Source organism: Anguilla anguilla, chromosome 17 (assembly GCF_013347855.1).
Source record: "Anguilla anguilla isolate fAngAng1 chromosome 17, fAngAng1.pri, whole genome shotgun sequence".
NCBI lineage: Eukaryota > Metazoa > Chordata > Actinopteri > Anguilliformes > Anguillidae > Anguilla > Anguilla anguilla.
The window spans coordinates 31,684,615-31,692,913 of NC_049217.1; positions in this window are offsets into that span (position 1 = coordinate 31,684,615).

An 8,299-nucleotide genomic window follows, 5' to 3' on the forward strand; every position below is an offset into this window, starting at 1 on the left:
CCATCTGCTTCTGAATGAGCTGGTGACCCCCAGAAATTCCCTCTGACACCAGACACACAAACCCGGGCACAGAACAGCTGGAGGGGCACACAGAACAGCTGGAGGGGCAGCACACAGAACAGCTGGAGGGGCAGCACACAGAACAGCACAGAACGAATGGGTGAATGAGAGGGTGTGTGTGCAGTATTTGCTGGAAAATGCGTTACATAAATGCAGTCCATTTACCATATGTTAAAATATACTTTTCAATGAGTTACATTATATTTATTGCTATAGTGATGTCAATATATTTCTGTAATCTAGGACTGCTGGCAGGTGGGGTCTGGTCTTGGGCCTCAGACATTTGGGCAAGCAGCCCTATTTGACCAATGAACAGTGGCCATGCCCAGATGCTTGCTGGGTCATCTTCAGCTGTACAAAGCGATTAGAAGCGGATCTCAACAGGTAAAAAAAAAAACAACCCAGATAAGAAGTTCAGGCCCTGATCTTCTGGTACTGCTTTCGCAACTTCAGGTGACGTTCCAGCCCAAAACCGCCCCTTCTGCAAGAGTAAAATGACGGTGCAAAAACAAAGACACCTCTGTACAGTTACGTGGGACATGATCTTACGCAACAGAAATGGCTGAACGATCGGGAAACCGATCAATCAGAGAGCCCTGAGAGGGGGCGGAGTCAGGACTGCTGCTTCGCTCTCGGTTCACATTCCGCACGCGCTGTCCTGCCTGCTTTGCGTTACAGAACATCCTCAGTTTCGGTGGCTGCTACGCGCGTGTTAGGAAAGCTAGATTTTGTGCTACAACGCTGACCTCTGCTGGTCAACACCGGGAACTGTAGTTACATTTAAAAAAGCATTTTAGTAAGGAAAACTGATTCAGACAGGAGATCATTTGTTTATCCGTCTTATTGTGAAAATGTGCCTGTGAACACTAACGGAGGTGAAAGTTGGCTGGGTCTGGCCGAACTGGAATTGTATTTGTTTAACAGTTTCTGTGAATCTGTGGTCTCAGAAGTACAGAGAACCTGAGGAATTGGCCTTGCCTCTCCCCAGGTAATGGAGCGTGAATAAAATAAACAAAGAGGTATTTTTTTAATTACCCAGTACACTTCCCGGAAGCAAGTGCTGCTAGAAATGCATATGAAATATTTAATAAAAATACATCTGAAATATTTTGTATTACTGTGTGATTGGCATGACCACTTTCGTCATTTAAAATACTTATTCTGTTAATAAACGTCAACATATATTGATACTGAATTTGGGACAGTTATATGGCCTTTTTTAGCTCAGCTTGTCTCTTAGCTTTGAGTGTAGAGGCCCGTGTCTCAGGCCCCCGTTTGGTTTGAGCTGCGTGTTGCATTTTAGGGTTCGGTCACACGCCCATCCCGCCTGGGAGTCGCTGTTTGTGCTCAGCCACTGAACACCGGGGGCTAATGTTAATCAGAGCCATTCAAACGCATTAAACATCCACACCATTCACATCAACTGCCTGAAACAGCCATACTGACAGTATGTGGACAGTCTCACTATGCACAATGTTCCACATTCTGCTTGAAATTATCTTTTGGTCTTTAAGGCAGTGTGTGTGTGTGTGTGTGTGTGTGTGTCTGCCTGCATGTATAGACTGATCCACAGTATGGAGCCTGTAGGTAAGCTGACTTGCTTTGGATCTCAGTAGAAAAGTTGAATGTACAGGAATGATTACTGTAAGAATTTAAATGATAATAGTGCTTCACTATAATATAACTAGATTTTTTATCTCTCCCAGCTTCCATGACACCTGTCTATAACAATCCACAAGGTACAACTATCAACCAATCAAATTTATTTCCATGTACTATGCATCAAAGGTAAAATCCATAGTTAATGATCCGATTCTCTCGGTGGCCAGCAGAGGGCAGTGAGGTGCCAGTGCATACTGGTTCAGCTGGATTTGCATGCAGTTTCTGTTTTGGACTGCAACTGTCACACCTGCAACACTGCCAGCTGGAGCTTCCAGCCAATGAGGCCACCCTGCTCTCAGGCGCGGCTGTGAAGGTCTGTGCTGCTGATGGTCTGTGCTGCTGACGGTCTGTGCTGCTGAAGGTCTGTGCTGCTGACGGTCTGTGGTGCTGAAGGTCTGTGCTGCTGACGGTCTGTGGTGCTGAAGGTCTGTGCTGCTGAAGGTCTGTGGTGCTGAAGGTCTGTGCTGCTGAAGGTCTGTGCTGCTGACGGTCTGTGCTGCTGAAGGTCTGTGCTGCTGTAACGGACAGCAGACACGCTTTGTGAGAGAAGCCAAAAGATGAAGGGAAATAGAAAAGGAAAATGTTGAAACGGTAACTTGGGGTTTTGAAGTTCAATACTGCACGTTTTTTTCCTTCTCTTTTTCTCCAAACAGATTCGAAATTTACCTTCTCCTTCTGCTCACCTCCTGGGAGAAAGGGAATAATGAGGACAGAGAGAGAGAGAGAGAGATAGAGGGAGGGAGAGAGGGAGAGATGCAGGAAACAGGGGGTGAGCGGGGGAGAGTGAGCGGGCCAGGTGAGGGAGAGCGAGCAAGCGAGGGAGGGAGGGAGAGTGAGCAGGGCGAGCGAGGGAGGGAGGGTGAGGGAGGGAGGGAGCGGGGAGAGGGAGGGAGCGGGGCGAAAGAGGGAGGGAGTGTGAGGTAGAGGGAGGGAGAGTGAGGGAAGGAGCGTGGGAGAGGGAGGGAGCAGGGCGAGCGAGGGAGTGTGAGGTAGAGATGGAAGAGTGGGAGGGAGAGTGAGGGAGGGAGGGAGGGAGAGAGAGGCAGCGGGGCGAGCGAGGGAGGGAGGGTGGGAGTGAGAGAGAGAGGCAGCGGGGCGAGCGAGGGAGGGTGGGAAGGAGAGAGAGAGGCAGCGGGGAGAAGGAGGGAGGGACCGGGGGAGTGTGAGGTAGAGGGAGGGAGAGTGAGGGAGAGAGAGAGAGGGGGGGGAGAGAGAGAGGCAACGGGGCGAGCAAGGGAGGGAGGGTGAGGGAGGGAGCGGGGGAGTGTGAGGTAGAGAGCGGGAGAGAGAGAGAGGGGGAGGGAGAGAGAGAGGCAGCGGGGAGAAGGAGGGAGGGATCGGGGGAGTGTGAGGTAGAGGGCGGGAGAGAGAGAGAGGGGGGGGAGAGAGAGAGAGGGGGAGGGAGAGAGAGGGAGGGGGAGGGAGAGAGAGGGAGAGGGAGGGAAGGAGGGAGGGAAAGAGAGAGAGAGGCAGCGGCCCGCTCTGATTTTAATTTCATAGCAGAGCGCTCTTGATTCATGGTGCTGTGGCCCCGCTGCTGACTCCTGTAATGACTCTCCATCAGGATGAAGAGCGGAGTGACACCTCTCATTATTCCCGCTGCTCGTTATTGGGCGGGGGGAGGGGGGGGCCGAGCTGCTTCTGAGAACATTAGGACATTGAGTGATAGCGGCTATTAATCACCCCCCCCCCCCGAGCCCCCGTCTGGGTAAAGAGGGCAGTCCCACCTTTAAAACACATGAAGGTTTGTAAAGTAGTAACAGTTTCCAGGGCTTCTGTCAGTCAGCAGCGTGTCTGAGCTGAGCTGGGTTTCCCTCAGAAAGGGGTCGAGGGTCGGAGTTAGGGGGTTGATTCCCATCCCACAAAGCAGTGTGTTAGACGAGGACAGAGGAATCGAGGCAGAGTGTTAGACGAGGACAGAGGAATCGAGGCAGCGTGTTAGACGAGGACAGAGGAATCGAGGCAGAGTGTTAGATGAGGAAGGAGGAATCGGGCATGTCACAGCATGACCCCAGGGTCCGCTCTCGCTCTCCCGCCTCACCTCAACTACCTGGTCCTTCAGGGCCCAGTGCATCCCGCACTTCCCACTAATCCTGCTCATCCCAGCCAGTTTTCTCAGAAATTCCCTTCTCCATCCCGCCACTTAAGCTGGGTGCTCCCTCTGGCCTCCGCTCTCCTCTGGCACAGCTTTCCAGCGCTGCCCCAGCAGCAAGTGCTCCGCCTTCGACCACGCCCCCTCATGAATATTCATAAGCAGCCAGCAAATCAGAACGCTTCTGCTTTCAACAATGGTGGAGGCACAGAAAAAGGCAGAGGTAAAGGTGGAGGTGGAGACAGAGGTAGAGGTAGCAGTGGATGTGGAGGTGGGGTTTTCAGTGTTAGGCACACAGAGCTGAGCACGTGCGCTGTACTCAGTATATGTGCACGGTGACGGCTCTGTGTGTTATTCTCCCACCAACAGGATCTCCCACAGAGGACTGAAGGAGGAGCAGAACACTGGGAGGAGGTGCTGCACTGCTGAGCTGTTTACCTGCTGCACTGAAGTTCCTCTTTTTAATGTCTGTGTGTGAGCCTGACTTGCAGAGACTCAGGGTGTCTGCAGTAAGGATGAAGAGTCCATGCAGGAAGCAGGAAGCAGGGGTGTGAACACACCACAGAAACGCTACGTAGCTTCTGAGTGTGTGTGAGTGTCTATGAGTGAGTGTGTGTGTGTGTGAGTGTCTCCCTCGCACCCTCTCTCCCTCCCTCTCCCTTTCCCTCACTCGCCATCTCCTTCTCCCACTCTCTCTCCCTCACACCCTCTCTCTCGCTCTCTCTCCCTCGCACCCTCTCTCCCTCGCCCTCCCCCCCACCCTCTCTCTCTCTCTCCCACTCCCTCTCCCCATCATATTTCTCCATTATGACTGCAGTCAGATACCGCTGCTACTTCTGCTTTAGAAAGTTCTGCGCTATTTACCACGTCAGCTATCAATTACCGCCAGCGTCCTGAGAGCACTGCCGCAGAAATTAATTAGTCAAACGCGGCTGGGGGCCGCGCTCCACTGCTCCCGAAAAGGACAAACTGTCTCCATGGCGATGAGGATGAGTAAAGGTTCTATGCAAATTGGTGTCTAATTTGCAGCAAAACAAAGCAGGCCACAGAGCAGCATCCATCCCTCCTTTTAGGAGTGATTAACTGCAGGCTTTGGACCGGCATTATCTGCGTGCCAAGCGCTGCACGTGCGTGTGCCAGGTACAAGACACACAGCCCCCCCCCCCCAACCCCCCTTTCTACTTATCATTACCCTTTAAGGCGTGAGATCACAAATATGTGCTTAGAATGTTCTTAACTGAACATTCCAGTGCTGATGTCACAATCACTGCTGGTAATTGAATGCAATGGAGTTCTAGAACACCAATGTAGAATTTTTTAAAACAAACATTCCTAGTCTTCAAAGGTTTAAAGGCCATGAAGCAGATTCTGCTCTTTTCTTCACACCTTAATATTCAGTAAAGCATTCGGTCTGATATTTACAACAGTTGGTTTGGCAAAAAAAAAAAAGTATACAAGCCTCCAATAACAGTGAATTTGTGAACATGAGCGTCTCTTCAGATGTGATCTCAGTAGATGTGTGTTCACGCTAGCTGTACGCTTGTATAACATCAGTAAAAGTCTGGTTTCTAAACTCAATGTGTCCTTTCATAGGACAGAGGTGCATGCTGCTGAATCTCTGAGTCGGGTTCAGGAAAAGCCATGATCAAAACAGCTTCAGTTCCTCCCACAGAGTGCCCAGCGCTCAGGCTAACAGGACTACACACACACCAGTTTCATGATGGAAAGTAAGAGGTGCGATGAATAACCGTGATGATGCAGTGATAATGTGTTTCACAGTGTGTGATACAGTATACACACACAGGCCCTGGACAGACTCCACTGACCCTTAACAAATCAAACACGAGCAGAACTAATGAGACGGGTTCCCCTGAGCTCATGGTCATGTTTAATTCATCATTTCCTGAATTAAGCTTATTTCAGAATGTAGGCTACATATATTATTTATCACTGCACTGCTGGTACTACAGCAGCCTGGGGACTTCCTTCGGAAACAGGCCTTGCCGTTTTACTGCAGTTCATCAAGAAATTTCTCCACATTAAAACTGATTCATATCTGCAAAATACACAAATATATGTATTTTTTTATCATGCATTTTTCAGCATTTGTTTATCCAGAACGGTCTACTGATAACTCTTCTTTTCAGAAATAAGTTATTTTTTAAAATTGACAACTAGGGGGACGAAGGCGGGGAGGGAACGTGAGGGACTGCGCAGCCAGGCAACAGCACGGGGGATGATTAAGTCGCCAGATGCAGAGAGGCATTCTGGGAGTTAAAGCGGGGCGCGGGAGAGCCGTAACCAGCGGAGCGGCCCGCGCGGCTGCACCGGGGCCCCTCCGCGCTGATGAGGTCGGCCCTCCGCCGCGCGCGTTTCTCAGGCCGCCCCGGTCGCTCGGCAACCCCTCGCCAATCAGCGCCCGCCTCCCTGCTGCGATAATTAAAGCGCGAAATGAGCGGAGCGCAAACGACTCCGCCAGGAACAGAGGATCTCACTTCACACCTGAGCTCGCGATCGCACTTTATCACTTAAAGGGAAACGCCATCGAAAAATGCACCGTCCATATGATACCACAGGCTATACACCCCCGGCCAAAAGTGTTATAAATGTGTTTATACATAAGGTTTGAATCACAATAGGCCATATTCTGTCAGAGTGGAATATGCTTTTGTGAGCCGTGATCAGAGTTGCATCATTCGAATAACCTCACCTAACTGAATAATTCTTTCTTAGCCCTTCAAGGTGTAAGATCACAAGTCTGTGATTGGAATGTTCTTAACTGCACATTCTAATGCTGATGTCACAATCACTACTGGTGACTGAGGGCAGTGGAGTTCTAGAACACTGGCTCAGAATTTTGAAAAAAAAAATCCAAAAAACCTACTCTCAAAAAGGTAAAATGTACAAAATGTAAAATTGTGACCCAACTGTGGATGACATTCAGATGAAGTATGATCAGTTACTCTATTCAGATGAAGTATGATCAGTTACTCTATTCAGATGAAGTATGATCAGTTACTCTATTCAGATGAAGTATGATCAGTTACTCTATGATCAGAGGAACAGAGGAAATTGGGCTCGATCAATCAAAGCCTCCCGCCCTTGTGCTCCAGGCAGGCTGGGAAAATGCACTGAAATGTCGGCGTGTGGCTAAACGAGCGCATCTCTCAAACCTCCGGGAGAGGCAGCGACACGCCGAACAACTCAGCAGCTTTCATTCTGCATTTCGATGGTATTTTATTGCTCCTGGCCACTCCACTATGGAGACTGGGGGGGGTTTGGGGAGGAGAGGGGAGGGGCTCCACAATGGGTGGAGTGAACATGTTCAGTCACCAACCCAAGCGTAGTGTTTTTTTTGCAGGAAAGAAAAGATTTAATTGGTTCTTCAAGTCAGTGATCGACAGCATATGATTGCTCCTATCGTGACAGAGCTCATAAAGATTCACTCTCTCGTCACAGGATGGGCGCATCCAGCACGGGGGACTAACATACTACCTCAGTAAAGCATTAGTATATTCTTATCATTCATTCTGAATGTTTGCTTAATTTCATGATCCCAGTATTTTATGGCTCTTGTGTGTGATATTTTCCCCTGAAATGACCCTAAAAATCACTCTTTTATGCACTTGCACTTCATATTATATGGCAAAAGTGTACTTTTATGAATGCAACACATTGCTACAAATCTTTTGCTATGAGACTACCTTTGTACAATGACAATAAAGTTGAACTGAACTGAATTTGTCATCTCATTGCAAAAGATATGAAGCAATATGGTGGGGAAATTATTTTTAAAAATATATTTCTGTAGCTGTGCGGAGCACTACCCTGCTCTTGCAATCAGCTTGAGATGGGAGCACAAAAAAAATTGTAGTTCAAAGCAGTTCAGCGGAAATATTTCTGCATTCATTTGCAAGCAATACAGCCTCAGGTCTTTGGAGTGCACTTCAGAGAATACTTCAGAGGAAAGGAGGACAAGGAGCAGAAGAGCTGAGCGCTCACTGCCAGTGACACAGTGGAGACCAAAGCATCTGAAGTGTGTTAAGTACTGCGCTCCATCGGAAAGAGAACTGCTGCTGCTTCATTTCCAGCAAACAAACACACCAATGAACACAAACAAGTACACCAATGAACACAAACAAATACACCAATGAACACAAACAAATACACCAATGAACACAAACAAGTACACCAATGAACACAAACACACCAATGAACACAAACAAGTACACCAGTGAACACAAACAAATACACCAGTGAACACAAACACACCAATGAACACAAACAAGTACACCAATGAACACAAACAAATACACCAATGAACACAAACAAGTACACCAATGAACACAAACAAATACACCAATGAACACAAACAAGTACACCAATGAACACAAACACACCAATGAACACAAACAAGTACACCAGTGAACACAAACAAATACACCAGTGAACACAAACACACCAATGAACACAAACAAGTACACC